Raw genomic sequence first — 18,133 nt, 5'->3', positions numbered from 1 at the left:
CACCGTGCAAAGCAGTGACTCAGAGGCCAGGCTACGCTGAATGAATGGAAACTAAATGGAACAAACGCAGATTCTAAATTTAGAGTCTACCGCTCAAATCGCAGGGTGAGACACCAGTGTAAAGCCCCGCCCCACTGAACACAAAGGTTCCTAAGGCCTGGAGGCAAACAAAAGCCAACCTAGAGCCATCTAAGGAAAGGTGAACTGGAGCCTTCCCTGTAGGGGACATTCCTAACCCCACCTGACCTCTGACCTCCGGTCTTAGCCCTAGGGCTTGGAAGGTCACTCGAGACCCTGACTCTTATCCAGATTGACCGGTGGGGCCAGCAGCAAAGGGAAGACTGGCCCTTTTTACTTGCTGATAGTGAAAAATAAGTGGGGGAGGGGAAGGGAAGCTAAAACACGTTCTAGAAAGCCACCTCCCCTTCAGGCTGCTTGGCATTTTTGCCGGAGTGTGTAGATTCCACCTAAGAGGAGGCCTGGCCTCTGTCTTCAGAAAACGGAGGGCCTGAAAAGCCAGCGGTAGCCGCACACCCCTACTGTCATCTGCGTGCCAAGAGCGGCTCGTGAGCCCACTGGGCCGGAGCAGGCCATGCGGACGCGTCCTCCTGAGAATACGGAATATTTAACTTAAATTCCCAGACGTCCTCACTGAGAGTTTTAATTTCAGGAAAGGTGTTTACACACAAATACAGTAAGCGCTTTCTTTATAAGGCAGACAGAAAATGAGAGTAATCCCTCCCTGTGCACGAGTTAGCTGCCCGTTTCTCGCAGGAAGCAGTCGGTTGCAGGACACCTCATTTGAATCAGAAATTTAAAAACTCATTTAATACTGTGCCTTGTTAGGAATCTTAATCAATTCTTTTCTGTCTAATATTTATTAGGAAAAAGGATAAACATTAAAAAACTCTCATTGTTTCAGAAATAATAACAGAATCCTAGCAACAGCAGTAACACAAGATCTGAGCTCTGAGAAACAGGGATTCTCAACAGGAAGTGAAGAAACTCGAACCCAGGACACCGGCTGACCCACCCCCACTGATTTTCGACACATTGACGATGTCCTGGCAATTTGCTGGACACATGTCACTTCCTTGAGCCAGCACAACCATCCTAAGAAGTAGAATTTTGTGGCATAATAAGTCAACACTTGGAGTTAGAAGTAACTTAATCATTAAAAAAATAAAAGGTGTGGAAAAAGACGAAAAGTTAGAAACTGAGGGTCACCAGTCCCCAGACTGTGAACCCATCAATATCTCAGGTTTTTCTCTTGCACGGGAGTCCAACCAGATAGTCCCTCCAGGCAATAGTTGCCTTTGCTGACCCAGGAAGGATTTGTCTGTGACACGGATAAGGGAGAGGTGACCTCATGATAATCGGCATGAGAGGGGAGGGGATCCTTGTATTGATAAGTTACTGAATTTCAAGAGGGCCGTTTACTGATAACATACCTTGTAAAAGAGTCTCGATATTTGTCCCGTAAAATATTTCAGATGCATAAAGTGATCGAGGACTCATCCAGGAATATGAAACATCAAGGATCTCTTGATGAATTGAGACTTCAACTTTCTTTGTCTCACTGCGGATAAGAAGCATTGTCTTCCTAGGGCAGGCCGACTCTGGACCAAAACTCATCCACTTTCTTGTTATAAAGCCCAGAGTGAAAGCAACTTAGCCAAGGTCCTATCGTCTGCATGGAAGGGCACACCCCGTTAGAAAGCCCCAGATATTGGTGCCTTTCTCTTCTACCTCCCTGATTGGTTTCTCTGCAAAGAGCAATGAGGACATTTCCCTTGGGAGGGCTTTATGTGGAGTAAGTGAGAAAATGACATATACAAAGTATTCGGCTGAGGTTAGGGGATGAATTGTGTCCCCTGAAAATTCGTAGGTTGAAAGCTTAACCCCAAATAGCTCGGAATGTGACTATATTTGGAGACAGAGCCTTTAACGAGGTAATTAAGGTAAAAAGAGGTCGTACGAGTGGGCCGTAATTCAGTCTGACCGGTGTCCTTATAAGAGATTAGGGCATAGACGGGGAGGGAAGGCCACGTGAAGACGCAAGGAGAAGACAGCCATCTACGAGCCAAGGAGAGAAGCCAGGGAAGAAACTAAGCCTGCCTGACACCTTGCTCTGGGACCGTCAGCCTCCACAACTGAGAAAATAACTGTCTGTTGGTCAAGCCACCCAGGGTGTGGTGGGGCGTTAGGCCGCCCTGGCAGACCGATAGCGCCAATGCTGGGCGGTGACCGGGAATGTCCTTCACGTTGCCGACTTGAGCGCGGGCCGCTCCTAAGGAGCTTTCTCCAGTCCAAGACACGGGCAGGGTCTTGACCGCTGTGCGTACCCATTCTCTGCGGCAAGGATTGTGTCTCGTTTTTTGTTTTATGTCCCCTCCCTGGCCCGAGCCCAGCACTTTGCTGATAGCAAGAATTCTTTAAAAGATGAACAAAAGAGGTCAGCCCTCCACGAGGCCCCTGGCATGTGGCAGGTGCCTTCGAGAAAGCCTGTGAGCCCCTGAGACCACCAGGCCTGTGCCCATTAGCCCACTCAAGGCCTCCTTTACCCTATTGAAGACACATACTTGGGTTTGAAAGAATAAATAAAAATGCCTAAACCCCCTCCTTGTTCTCATGGAGTAAAGGAAGCAGTGAGAAAATCCTGTTCATTGATGGGTAATAACAAATATTTAGTGGTTGTTTTTAGAAGAATCATGATCCAAGTCTCTTTTTGCAGCTTATCGTGATGGCCATACAACTGACAAATACCTAAGCCAATTTATCGTGCAAGATGGCTCGGATTATCCAATCCCCCCCCCATCGGTGACAGGGGAGGACACAGTGCTACTGAGGACCCTGGTCTCTGCCTGAAGAATGGAATTATCACATAAATTATCTGGAATTATCACATAAATAAGTCACTGATGGGAGGACTCTGATGCCGAAATGGTCTTTGGAAACCACCCCAACTAATGAGAATAACCTTACCTCCCCACCCTGGGTGAAAACGGCCCTTCCTTAGGTCCCATTCAATAACCCGTGAAAAGTCACCTTCAAAACAGGAGAAAAGAGCACGGATGTTGTCCTCATGAGCAGTCATAAACCTGCCTTGGGAGTGACAAGAGTAGTTAGGCCATGGTCGGCGATAGGCTTGAATCTTGGTTTAAGGAGAAAAAAAAAAAAGATATTTTATTTTATTTATCTGTGGGGGGGCAGAGGGAGAGGGTGAGAGAGAATCTTAAGCAGGCTTCGGGCCCAACGAGGAGCCCAATGCAGGGCTCGATCTCACGACCCTGAGATCACGACCTGAGCCAGAATCAAGAGTCAGATACTCAACCAACTGAACCACCCAAGTGCCCCCAAAACCCTATTATTTTCAAACACCAGTATTCGCCTTACAGCTTATTGTTCTAGAGCTTATCAGTTCCCCTAAGAACGAGGGACTGGCTCTTGGTATGTCCTGAGCAGGAGAACGCCCAGAACAGCCTCACAAACTTTTGGTGTTAATAACTCTGTCCTGAGTCGGGAGGCTTAGGAGAAGAATAGTATGCTGATTTTTTTTTTCTGCTCACATATTCCATCTAGGTATAATGGAACTTAAATGGCTTGTTTAAGAAAATGGTAATAATTTTATTAAAGTATAATTTTATTTAAGAATTCATTGTAAGCGTAGCACGTCGTCCGTGCACTTAGCGGTTGGGAGCTGAGACCCTGGGCTCACACTTCCTGCAGCCACTTGCTACCACTGCGTTTACTAGCCGTGACCTTGAGCAAGTTATTCTCCTGCACCCTGCCTCAGTTCCCTCATTTGGAAACGGGGATAAGGATGGTGTCGAGGTCAAAGGACGGTTGTGAAGACCAACTGAGCAAATGCATTGAGAAGACAGATCACTTTCTGTGGCACGTAGTACACACGCAAAAAATTGTACTTGTTGTTTGCCACGTCTTGCCGATGGTGATGGTACTCACAGATTCATGACTTGGAAATCTCTCTCTTTACTTGTCTTCAGAGATGACACGAAGGTACGATGGCAGCTCTAGACACAAGCACCTCGATGGACATTCCAGCGCGCGGGGGCAATTGCATTCACTCAGTATAACTGTTAAAGAGCTTCAAGCTTTATGGCCTCTACTGGACAGATTCTGATTCACCAGCAAGGGGAGTGAGGAAGCAAGTGCGGGGCAGAATTGGTAAGAAGCGGTCAAATCGGTTGTGGAAAGCTGTAAATAATACTTAGTCGCTCTAGCAAAATATATGTTGGATATTACATATACATTATTGGCTAAAAATATAGATCTTGACACATGAATGAGGACTTGGAAGAGGAAAGAGAATTGTACGTAGAGAAGAAAAGTAAGCATTTTATTGAATCTGAGATTTGACTGCCGGGCATTTTTTTATTATTGTTTGAAGTTAAATTCTTTATAATCACCTACTATCTTTAATTAAAATATTCACGTACATATACACAACTCTAGAATATTTTAAATTTTCACAAAGTCTCTAAATAGTAAAAAAAAAAAAATAGTGCTTTGAGCCCAAACCCACATGCCCTTTTATAGCAAGCGGAGAGTTTCAATCCCCCTGCACACACTTGAGGACACGAGCCTCACGGGATGGGTCTTGCACACCGTCCTGTAGAACAACAAAGTGACAGGATCCAGAGGGCTGAGCACCCAGCAGTCCGGGGAAAATGCACACAGCTCTGAAAGCCTTTGAAGAGTGGCCAGATTCCCTGGGACGTTGCTACTATCTAGATTAGGCACTTTGTGGAATGTTTCCAGGGGCAAGAAGAGCATACTTTCATAACCACTATAACACAGGCTGACCGAGAAATAAATATCTTCTCTCTAGATCTCAATTCCTTCAGGAAGGGGGATAGGATCTGATTATTTCTGAATTACCACTTCGGTTCTGACATTCCCTGAATCTTTGGAAGCATGTTGTACGTCTCACTCTATAAGCAACTCTCAAACAATGAGTTCTTAAGAGTGAGTGAGGTATACAAAAGTTTCTTCGAAGTCGAGCACTTAAGTATGAATCTTAACAAATCTGAAGGATTTTGCTTCAGAATAAATTTCTCATAACACAGACTAAAAAAATATGTAAATATGTTTCTTTGCTTGGATTCCTCGAGAAATTGGAGCTATTTGGTCTCAGCTGTGGTGCAGTCCCTTCAAACTAACTGGTTAGGCCACAGGTCAGTCAAACTTGGTTACGTGTCATCTAAACCCTATTTTATTCTCCTGGGTTCTCTTATTTTTTTAAAAAAAAAAAGATGATTTAATATGTTTCGAAGTCTCCCAAGGTTGCCTCATTGCCAGGGGAGCCACTTGCGAGGTTCAGAAATTCACTCTTCTGTGCTTTGAAGGCAAGAACAAGTTGGCCTTGAACACGTGGCATCAGAGAAGGAGATGCTGGCCTGCCCGGGATGAGAAGCAGAATTATGGAGGGAGCTATATCGGGCTGTAAGTTTCCATTTAATGGATGTCTCAGGCTTGCCATCTTTCACTGTAATTGCTGGTCCGGGAAGTTGACTGTCTCTAGAGATTAATCTATTTTAAGTTTAATGGATCAGTGGAAGCTATTGGAAGACTGGTACAACTCTTTCTCCTTGACTTTTCCAGTCCAAATGAAGACATTGCTGTCTGTGAAGCTGGACATAGTTACATGCCAACAGGGCCCTCCACCCCACGCAAAAAGACACTGCCTTCCATAGACTTTACATACTGAAAATCATCTATGCTGACTCACTTGGTCACTTAAATTAGTAGAAATATATCCGTTTTCCTATATGAAATACATATATTTTATGTAGGTAGGTATGTAGATGGATGTGGGGGGAGAGATAGAAACTCTTCCGATCACTGTGAAATAATTTGTATTAACAAAATGAACTGATACAATGCCGAGAAAAACCAAAGAAAATTCACATGCAATTAGCCTATGTATGTTTTGGCCTTGTGGAACATAAATGTGTTAAATTTCATGAAATTTTATTTAGAAGAACCTTGGCATTCAAAACATAACTTTTGCAGGTGAATAAAAAGCGGCCTTCAAGGTTCATGGCACAGAGTTGATTGTTCTTTTCTGACGGACAAATGTGAATCCCGCACCAGTGTGCAGTGCAAAGTCACTTAGCTGATGAGGAACCCAACCAGTCCCCCCAACTTCCACATATTAAAGTCCTGAACAGGCAAGGAGGGGGGTGATGGGTTAATTGCGTCCCCTCAAAATCCATATACTGGAGTCCTACACCCTGGTACGTGTAAATGTGACCTTATTTGGAAACAGGGTCTTTGCAGATGGGGTCAATTTAAAATGAGGTCATAAGGATGATCTCTAATCCAATATGACCGGTGTCCCTATAAAAAGAAGGAACGTGGGGATAGACACACTTAGCAGGGGAGCAGGTAGACATCTATCTACAAGCCAGGGAGAAGGGCCTATGGCAGGTTCTCTCTCACAGCCTCAGAGACAACCAATCCTGCCCACATCTTGACCTCAGAATTCCAGCCTCCAGAACTATGAGATAGCAAATTTCTGTGCTACAAGCCACCTGGTTTGTGGTTCTTTGTTGCAGCAGCCCTACCCAAGTATAGCGGTGTCAAGAAATATAACTAGAGAGGAATGATGTAGACCATGTCGGGGATTTTAGGGTTTTCATTCCAGGTGCGGTGGGTGCGTCATGGTCCAATCCTCCACCCAGCTACTGTGCAGCGAATGGAGTAGGAGCAAGGATGGAAGCCTGGAGAGCAGCAAGAAGGCAATTCCAGGAGTCCAGGTAAGAGGTGATGGGGCTGGGACTGGGAGGGGGGCAGTGAGATGGAGGGAAATGGCTTGAGTCAAGAGACGTATTTGGAAATGGAACCAAAAGGACTCAGTGATGGACTAGATGTGGGCCAATGTGCGGTAGAGACGGTAGCTTCAAGAATGACTCCTGGGCCTCTGGCTTGCACAGCAGTGTGGATGGTGTTAGTTCTTCTGGAATGAAGCAGAGAGGAAAAGGAACACACTTAGGACGAAGGGCCAAATATATTTTGGAAAGACGAGTTTGAGATACCTGCGAGGTATGTCAGCGTGACCTTCAGGTAGGCAGGTAAACATCTAGACTTGGGACTCAGGAAAGACGTAGCTGGAAAGCATAAGACTGGGATTTGTTGGCATATAAATGGCATTTAAAACCGTGGAAAAAGATGAGAATCTAAGGAGAGAAGGTGGAATGAGAAGACAAGGAGGCCCAAAACCGACCCCTGTGAAGCTCTATCAGAGGAAGCTCACTGCAGGGCAGGGTATCTCAACCTTGGCTCTGCTGATGTTGGGGGCCCCATAGTTCTTTGTTGTGGGGGCTGCCAGGGGCATTTCAGGGTGTGTAGCAGCATCCCTGGCCTCTACCCACGAGACGTTACCAGCACCTGCTCCATTACGACAACTAAAGACATCTCCAGGTGTTGCCAAGTGTCCTCTGTGGCCAAAATAAACCCCGGTTGAGAACCACTGGTGTAGACTAAGCAAGCGAAGTAAAAGGTACAGAGTAACTAGAGATGGAGGAAGACGAGCAGAAGGGCGTAATGTCAGAAGCCAAGAGAAGAATCCATCTCAGGGATGAACATGCAAAGCAATGCAAAATAGTCAAGGAAGAGTCGTACAGGGAGGTGTCTGGTAGGGTTAGCAACACGGAAATCGTTAGTGACTTTAGCAAAAGGAATTTTGGTAAAGCGACAGGAGCACACACCAAATTGGAGTAGATTGCGATTATATTTTTATTTGTACAGTTGATAACATATGTCAATGTAATTGGTTTTTAATAATATTTGTGTGAGGGGCGGGGGTTGTTTGATGCCGATAGTTGCCTACTCAACGATCCCTCTTTGTTCACACAACTTCCATTTTTTTCATACACCCTATAGTCTATTCATGGGAAACTACAATGCCAGTGGCGGTGACCTCGTTGTCCTTGCCAGTTACTGGTTTAGGAGCAGGCACGTGATACAAGTGTAGTCTGATGACGTAAGAAATCTGAAGGCTCTGGGTACACGTTTCCTTGTTGATACAGACAACCAAGAAGGGACACCAGTCTTCCTCTTCTGGGTGTGGCCTCTCCAAATTCCTGGAGCATTTGGGCACTTTGATCACAATTCTCCTCTCCACTGTGTAAGTAGAATTCACCTGAGAACAAGCCAAACAGTCAATGTGGCAAGAGGAAAAATGGGAAGAACATGGGTTCTGGAATGAAGTGGTTAGAACTTTGAAATCGACCCATCTGGAAGACACCCAGACTCAGACGTCTTACTAGATGGAACAGTATTTCCTTCCACCTCCCCTCTGTTTGCAGCTGTTTTAATTTGTTTATCATCACCTCAGCATCTTTCCCTTGGGAATCTTCATTTTATTGTCAACAACGTCTGGAACAATACGATCCTTTGCTCCTGACACTCTGTCCTCTTACTAACCTGAATGGAATTCTGAGTTCCCCATTTCATGGTTTTCCAAAATAAGGCAAATCAACCACTGTCACCTCTTCACCCCTGGGCTATTGTCTTCCACAACTGGCCTCTTGAAGTCAACAGCACTCAGATAGCTCTTCCCTCCCCCATGTGGCTGTCACCCACTGACTTTCCCTGCCTCAGCCTTGTGCCTTGAGGGTTTGGTCCACCCCCCCTTCCCTACCCCACCACCATTTATTCTGATATCCTTGCAAACCCCCAGCTTCACATGTCAATGACCTCCAGTGACCTTCAAGTGTCCCCTCCTTTAGCACCCACATGCACGGCCACACCTCGGACTTCATCATTACCTGAAACTGCGCCACCTCCAAGATCTTAAACTCAGAAATTCTTTTCTCTATTACAACCTCCCATTGCCTCGTTCCTGTGAAGTCTTCGTGTGCCCTCTGATCCTCAACTCGCCCCCCCCCCCGGCAATCTCTCCTGAGTCCCTTTCTGGATATAAAACATAATTGGAAGCCCTTAAGAACTGAGAAGTACAATCAATTATAAAGTATTAGGACCACTTAATTAGTACACTTTTCAAACAACCCCTCCTGGAACCACATTTGTCCAACCCTTTCAATTAAATTTTACCAGCACTCAAGATTCCTGCATCCTCTAAATCCATCTTACCAGAAGCCAAGTCAAGGACAACTTACCATGAGTTCCTGCACTCTTGATTCTAAGCTGCAGAAACTAGAAAAGAAAATTAAATGGCCATGTCTGAGCCAGTATTTATGCCCTAAATATCTAAAACACCATGCAGAGAAAGGCCATTTCAAGACCAACAATAACAACAAAATCTTACTGCTAAAGAGGAAAACATCCTCAAAGAAGATGCTACAAAATGTGTCTTGAGTTTCCTGTGGGGTCACAGAGTGAGCCTTGGTTGGGTTCCCCGCTGCTTTTTTTTCCCTGATGGCCCATCTCCTCTCTTCCTTCACCCCGGCCATCTCTCAAGACATATGGTTAAGGCCATGGAGCGGGCACCATTTGGGAAAACAACATCGGGTACTGTGATCAGCAGACCATAATAATGCCGAAGAGGAGTCAGTTTAGACCTTTCCGATTCTTCAGAATAGAACAGTACCCATCCTCCCCCGAAAGTTTCTCTCTTAATATTGCTTGACTAACAACAGAACTTTGATGCATTACATTGCAGTTGCATTGTTAAAGAATTCAATTGATATATATGTTATATAACAACTCAATGAGATAATAATACAATTTCATACAAAATGATACAACTTGATGCTGACCATTCCGCTCACTGAGCCTGATTGGATGATGAAGAAGATGATGATGATGTCATCCCTTGCTCAACCCTAGAAACACTGCTCCCCTTCCATCCCAGACTCTGGTGCTTATTGGAAGTATGTAAGTCACTGATGGAATCACCACAAGGAATTTTCAGGAATAAGTTTGACCATCAGCTATTTTCACCTTACAAGCTTGACTCTAACCTTGACTTAATTTCTGTCTTCCCTCTATCACACTGGAAGACTCTTCCATTGGGAGTAAGGATGAGAAGACCTAGAAGCCAAGGAGGGGGGTGCCACCATATCTGCCTAGAGACAAGCTTTTTGACATCAACTGGACCATCCGGGTAACTCAGCAGCCACTTGGTCACAGGGAGCTGACTTGTTCTCCAACTTACCTCAGACCGCTGCCCATCTTCTCTGGCCCAGATTCTACTGCAGTCCCTCCATGGTCACCCAGAAATCTCTTCTCTTCTGACAAAATAAACATTGATCGTTAAGCTCCTCAAATTCCTTTCAGTCTGTCTCAAGGAACATTTACAATTCTGGTACTTTTAGACATTAGGCCTGTATCAGAGGGTGTCTACCTTTCCAACGCTGACCACCCCACCTGTGTATTTTTTTAAATTGTCTTAATGTCGTAAAATATATACAACAGAAAATTTTGCCATTTTCACCATTTCGAAGTGTACGGTCAGTGGAATTAAGTACATACACCGCGTTGGGCAGCCATCACCACCACCCATCTCCAGAACCTCTCCTCGCCCCACCCAGAAACTCTGTACCCATTAAACAATAACACACCACTCCCTATGCTTTGGAGTGCAGGAAATACTGTGATATCTTGAATTCCCCATTAATGTATTTTCTTCCATTTATAAACATTTTGACTTCCCAGCCTGGATACGCTTTGCTTTGCTCTTGAAAGCCACCCGTTTTTCTTGACAGCTCGTTAGGCAGTATTCTTCTATACCCACTGCCCTCCCTCCTCTGCCCCTCAGGCCACCTGCCTGCTTACTCCTCTTCTTCATTAAACTGAAAACGCCCTGAGGACGAAGATGATGCCTTTCATACCCGCACCCTCAGCGCCAGCCATAGTCAGAGTGTATGACGCAAAGTAGACAATAAATATTTGTGGGATAAATGACTGGAGGAAAACAATCACTTTGGTTGTAAGAGCCTTGCTGAGCATGCAGCTAAGCTGTTTGCATGGATTATTTTTCTGTCCAAGTTTGACTCCTAGGATGATGACTCTGGAGACTGCCCTCAACCCTTTCACTGGTCTTCACTGGTCTGTATCTATCTAGTCAATGATACAAAGTAACTCACCCCTGATGATAATCGCTACCCTCCCAAATCCTTGCAGGGAAGATACTTAGATTACTAACTAATTTTAGCACTTCAGCAACATCATCTGCCGAGTGTTCAAGGTAAGCACTATTTGGTGTATCTCTGTGAATCGAGTTCAATTTCCTCAGTTAGTAGCAGAAACAGAGAAATGTTAGTAAGTGAACTAACGCTAGAAAGAAAAAAAAGAAAGCAAGCTATTATTTTCGTGCATATTTTAATAATGCTTTTATACGTTGTGGTAGATTATGTTACCAGTGTTTCGCTGCCCTTCTTGAAAGGCACATTCCTCCCTCCCTGAGATGCAGGCTTGGTCATTTGCCTTGCGTGAGCCAATGAACAGTATATATGTCCCAGAGGGTGGCTGCTCCTTCAGTTTGGGCTCGACAGGAAGACGACATGCAGAGTCTGAGTCAACCAGCAACAAGAGTAAGAAGTAAGTCTTTGTTCCAAGACTCTGGGGTCATTTGTTACCAAGCATAACCCAGCGATGGTTGACTAATAGATACCTAAATTCATCCCCAGCTATATAAAGTCAATCAGAATAGAGATAGAATTTAAATGTAGCCCTTTAGTGGAGTTACTGATAGTCTTCGATAGAGCTGAATGCCTAGGTCATCAAACTTGCTTTTAGTGTGTCTGACTTTTAACTCGTTTGAGAAAGATGTGACAAAGGAATGATTCAAAACCTCAGGGAGAAGCTATGATCTCAAGAAGATACTGATTTTTAATAAAACATACATGTTAAAATAATACTATTATTCTACGATTTTTTTTGCTGGTAAATGGTAAATGAAGTATTTCAAATTACATCTTTTCCTCTAACATTCACTCAAAATATTTAAGATTTATGCATTTTTCTGTATCATGAACTATAACTTTCCTATTGATATCTTTTCCCCCAAGGATGAAAATTCATTCTCAATAGGTCATGTGTTGTATGTGAAAAACATACAGTCCTCATAAAATGCTTTAAAGCCCAGGTGAATGCCACTGTGAATTGCTCTAGCTTCTTCAGCCTCCCTTTTAAAAGCTCTATAAATCTATCTGTGTCGTGCCTTTGGCCTTCTCAAAGCTGGCGCATAGGCTGACTCATAAATGAGACACTACTTACAATTTGAAGAGCGCCACAGATTTCCCACAAGTTGCTCTCCACCCGAAGCAAGCCTGATACTCAAGGGCTAAGTGCGCCTTATTAAAGCATTGCATATTTGAGCTAGTAAAGTCAGGAAGGCTGAAGGATCGATCCTCTTTTATTAGCCAAAGCAGATTTCAGTGTATCAGATTAGCTGAGCTCTGCAGAGGATATTGGTAAGTTGTTTCCCAGGTGGAAAGGTGGAAAAGGTATTAAAATTCTTCAGTGTCTCCCCAGAGCCTGAAGGAAAAAAAACACAAAAAAACAAATTCTTACCAAGACAGACTTCAGTCCTCTGAGACCTGGCCTCTGATTTCCTCTCCAGACTCGTCTGTCTGAATCTAGCTACACTGAATTATTTAAAGGGGACATTTTCAAGTCCCCATTCTCCTGGATAACCCTAGCTTTCCTGATTTACCGTGTGGCCTCTATTTTATTTAGGATAGCTAATCCTAGCTGTGACAACTGAAACACCCCAAAGACTTTGATGGCTTACACAAAGGATCCCGTGTGGGCCTGGTCTCCATCTTCCACAGAAAGGAAGAAACGGAGGGAGGAAGCACCCTGGTACCACAGCCCCTAGCTCACCATCATGAGGCTAGAACTCGTCACAGGGCCCCAAGCTCACGTCAAGGAAGGCTGGAGGGACAGACACGGGCCTCCTACCCAACCAGCCTGTGCTTTATTTAGGCCACAGGGCACACGGCACTGAGCTGCAAACATCTCCTTAGCCATCTCCCTTCTTCATTCAATGAGGAGAGCTTTAGAGTTGCAACCGTGCCTTATTTGTTTGTACTCAGAGCTCCCAGTACCTTCCCTGTCACACAGCAAGTGCTCAATAAATGTTTGTTAAAAATAAAGAATAAATAGATGGGTGGTTGGATGGATGGATGGATGGTTGGATGGATGGGGGGTAGATGGGGGGGTAGATGGATGGGTGAATGGGTGGGTGAATGGGTGGCTGGATGGGGGGTGGATGGGGGGTGGATAGATGGATGGATGGATGGATGTGTGGATGGGGGGTGGATGGATGGATGGATGGATCGTTAAGAATGAGGGATTGTTGTTTGAATATCTGTTAGGCCCAGGACCTTCTTGAAACTCTTGCTATGAGTGGGAGATTTTCAAAATTGAGAATCCTGCGTCCCCAAAGTAGAGCCCAGGAGACCAGATTTTCTCCCATCTCCTAGAGCATGAGAACACAACTTGAGAACACAGGCATGTTGCCTAAGCCTAAATTTCTCTGGTTGAATAGACCCACACAGACTCCACAGCAGACACAAGCCACACAAGGAAACACCGTTGCACTGTGCACGTAACCGAATTGGTTTGATGGCCATCAGCAGAAGCCAGAGTGACTTCACCGGAAGCTTCGAGTGGAGTTCCTGGTGCAGAGGAGCACGGGGAGGCGATGGTGTGCATAGCAGACCAGCAGAAGTGGTTTCTCATCAGCTGCCTCTGTGGTTGTGGGTTAGGGCAGGATTCCATGGGGTTTGGCCTTGAATCTGGTTTTGCAGCCCTCCCAAGACGTCTGTGATCTACTCAATATTACTTTAATTAAATCTCTTTTTATGCAGCTAGAAAGAGTTAGCTTCTATTACTTACACTTAAGAGTCAGTTAAGATCCAAGAAAATAGCATGGGGCCACAGGACTGAGTGGAACTGGTTGGAACTGGGAGACAGTGTGTGTGTGCACACACACGTGTCTGCACACGTGCGTACGTGCAAGTGTAGGTATGTGTTTGGAATCAAATGGGAAGGAAGCAGGTGTGCAGTGAGGCAGACATTAAGTCATAAAGGGGATGGGAGAGTGGCAAACAGGCATCCCAGGTAAATTCTGCTGACTTCACTCTACATTTCTTCCTTCTGTTCCAGCCAGACACCACTGGTACCTCGCACTACAAGAATTCAGGGTGGTGGTCCATTTACAATCCTAATAGTTATCTATTAAATTCATGCCTTGCTCCTTCCATCTACCATGAAACCTAATATTAATTAAATTCATACAATTGTGCTTTAAGTAAAACTTTTGTGAACAGCTTCAAGGGGTACGTAAATTCTTGGTCTTTCTTTTTTTTTTTTTAAAGATTTTATTTATTTATTCATTCGACAGAGATAGAGACAGCCAGCGAGAGAGGGAACACAAGCAGGGGGAGTGGGAGAGGAAGAAGCAGGCTCATAGCGGAGGAGCCTGATGTGAGGCTCGATCCCATAACGCCGGGATCACGCCCTGAGCCGAAGGCAGACGCTTAACCGCTGTGCCACCCAGGCGCCCCAATTCTTGGTCTTTCTATAAAGCATACCCTTGAAGGCAAGCTCAGACTAACGGGATTTCTGAGCTAAAAGAAAAGGAGGTCCAGAAGGCTCGATTGCCTCACTCCAAGTAACAGAGTTTGCTTGGTCAAGGGTCTAACGTGGTTGGAACAGCAAGAGAGTGTTGGACGTAGAACTGCAAGAATATTCTGAAGTGAATAGTGCTTCTACTCTGTTACACCGTGACCTTACGTGTGTACTAATAAATATCGACTCAAAAGAGGGAGCTGTCATCATCTTGGAAGAGACTCTTGATTAAGGAGAATCTGGAGTTTTGCCCAAGAAATTTTAACTGAATACGTTTGTTTTCATAAAATATTTATCTCCACTAAAAGCCCATGGACTGTCAAAAGACTGCTTCCTAAAGGCTTGCTTTTGCTAGTGGCCGAGACGTGTACACGGTCACGCGTCAATTTCTCCAATTTTGAAAACCAAGATTTCAAGCAACCCAGCCTGGCTTGCCCATCTTCATCAAAAGTGCCTTCGCTGAGACAAGCAAACAAAACAAGCATTAACGCTCGAAATGCCTCGATTTAGGGTTTTTCACGTCGGCTCCTTGGCGACGTGAAAGTGGTGTACCTACGAAGCAATTGACTTTCTCTTGCAATTATGCTCGCAGTTGAAAGAAGTGTAATTGAGGCTAACATAACTGCTCCTGGATGTTTTCAAGGTACTGAAAAGACAAGCTGGAAATGAAGGGGTGACCCTTTCCGCAGCCTGAATAATCAGAGGTTTACAGTCATCGGGAGCAGCAGCAGAAGCTCTTCTTTTAAAGCAAGTCCATTTTTCAAGCTGTTGTCGAGATTGCTATAGATCCTGGGGGCATGACTGAAAACAAGATCATAATTGAGCAGTAGGAGGTCTGCTTATCTCTCTCGGCAAAGAGCTGGAGAGGACAGGGGACCCAGACTGCAAAGGCAGGCAACAATGCACCTGTTTGGAGGCCTAAATCATTTTAAAACTTGTTGGTAAAAAAGGTGGGAAGAAATGGGTCCGAATGTTTTTCTGTTTGCTGACTTGGGATTTGACGTGGGGGTGGAGGCCAGGAGGTTCTATGGGGTAGGCAGAAAAGACATAATTAAAACTATTCATTTCGTTTAAAAAAAAAAAAAATCTGCTCTATCTTCCCAGCGGGCCTTGATCTCTTTGTTACACTGTATTTGGAAAGTTCTATTGAAATGTCATTCAGGAAGTGCCACTCGGCAGCGGCCTAGCAGAAAAAAAAAGAAAGGCTAGTTAGGGAGTAAGAGGCAGTTGAAAGATAAAAGCATGCATGTTTTAAAAGAGTAATATTTCATTAGAAGCCTCTTACTAAGTGCTTGCTCAAACCGAAGCACTTGGACGTGGGTTAGAGTCCAATGATTTCCTATAAACAAAGTGAGATTTTAAGGAATTACTAATTTCGTATAACTACATGTTTGATTTTTCTTCTTCTTCACTAACATAGTAAAAACAAGATTGCGCCAAATGGAGGGCTGATTTGTACCTAAAGGGGGAAAAAAGGACAATTATAAAATAATAATGCCCATAATTAAAATAAGTACAAACATGCATTTGGTGAGTATGTCGGCGTAATAAACCAACCGTGGGTGCGCTCTATGATTTTGTTCTCAGCTAATTGATGCGAACCTTCAATTTGATTTTCTTATTCTTCTTTATGCTTCTAAATAACCTCTTTCTGTTGCTCAAGATCTCCCGTGGACATCAAAGGGAAAGTCTTGTATACAAGAGGAGGCACCAGCAGGACAACACAGGAGAAGGGGGCTTGGGGTTGCCTGGACCATATTTGTTGGAGCTAATTTTTAAAGAACGCACACGCAGTATGAATATATGTTTCGTGTAAATATGCGATTATCCAGGAGAAACATGACAACCTCCCTGTCCCCGGTCCATAAGAGCTAGATCTATCAAACGGAGGTATTTCAAGAGTGGGGGAAGTGATAGCAGCGTAGACATTTAAAACTGCCCATTATTTTCATCCTCTGAAACCAAGTGAATGCAGAGCAGAAACAATTCTGACAATTCAGAATAATGAGTCAGCTCTTTCGGTTATTAAACAGAATACGGCCCATCTGCTTGGCTTCATGAACACTGTGGCGGAGGGGAAGGGGGGTGGATGGCAGAGGGGAGGGGAGGGAGGGAATCAGCTTTTTATAGTGAATTTGAGCTCTGTTTTCCGAAGTCTTTCTGGGTTCTGCACTCTTGCTGAAATGTGGAAACAAGCTCCCCACTAGACAAACGGCCGCATAACTCGCTTGCAGCCTTCTCCATCGTGATTATAACTAGACACTCAAGTAAATCAAATATCTTGCCTGGAGTTTCTCTGTATTACATAGAAAGAATAAAATTTCTTTTTCCTAAAGAAACTAATTTTCTGTCATGTAATCCGTGTATTTAATAACTGAGGGAGCTGGAGTCATTTCCTTTTCTAATATCGATAATGTCTGTCCGATTCTAACGAGTGTGACATTGCACACAGGCGTGTTGATCCCTCGAACCAAAAAAGGCAGAGAAATCACTTGTACCCTTTTAAAAATTAGACATAGGAAGGACCGGAACATGACTTTTTAGAGCTTTTGTAAGACTTGTTGGTTCTTAGCAACAACTGGAGGCTTCTTTTAAATAATCAAAAATTGTGCCATCAATTCACTTTTAAAGTGACAAGAGTTCTAAATATGCTTGCGGAAATAATCCTACTGGCATTTCCATACATGAATGAGACACACGTATATATTTCCTCTTTGGTGTTGCTTCTGAAAAATAAATACCATTATTTGACCGCTTTCTGAGGTGGCCTGTCCAAAGAACCCGAAATCTTGAGAAACGTCAAGTCCCTGTGTTAAAAGAGAATAGCATGTTGCGTGTTTCGCGCGCGGGTGCCAAAATCTGACACCGGCGGCACAAGACGCTGCAGAAACCACCTGTGGTCTATACCGCAGTGTGTAAAGCTCTTAGTGGGGAAAAGGGGGAGAGTAAGAGCGTACTGGTTTCTCGCGTCCCTCAAAGATGGTCTTCATTTTCATCTAATAGGTTTTATTATACCGTAATCAAGTTGTGTAATCCCACTTTGCAGTTAAAACGGCTATTCAGGATAGATGTTATAAATCCATGACACCAGGGACTATGATTTGGGGGGGGTTATAGAAATGGAACACCCTATACCTGTCTAAGAAGAAATGTTGCACAAAGGCATTAAGACAGTGTTTCGTTGTAGGCGGTGAACCCTTTCAAAGGGACGGCGCCCTGAATGTTAACATCGTCTCATATATTCCCAAGATGTGTGCAATTACCTCAGAGAGAAGAGCCGGGTAGCAAGGTCTCAAGAGTCTAGATAATGACATAAAGTATGTCACAACGATTATCCGTGTGCTTTTCCAGGAGACGCATTATTTAAAACCTACCCAGGACTTCAAGAATGAAAGACAGAGGAATGTCCACTTCATGAAATTGCCATTTAAGTGTGATCTAGAGTTGAAGACAAGGTTAATTATTGGTTTTTAACCAGAGTATCATCCCAGTTTAATATCAGTGCCCGGGTCTTAAATATTGAAGCAAGTCACATTTTTCAGGGACAATTGCCTTTGAATGAAGA

This window comes from Ursus arctos, unplaced genomic scaffold (genome assembly GCF_023065955.2).
Source record: "Ursus arctos isolate Adak ecotype North America unplaced genomic scaffold, UrsArc2.0 scaffold_10, whole genome shotgun sequence".
NCBI classification, from domain to species: Eukaryota; Metazoa; Chordata; class Mammalia; order Carnivora; family Ursidae; genus Ursus; species Ursus arctos.
The sequence above is the reverse complement of the archived record's forward strand: the minus strand, read 5'-3'. Positions refer to the sequence as shown.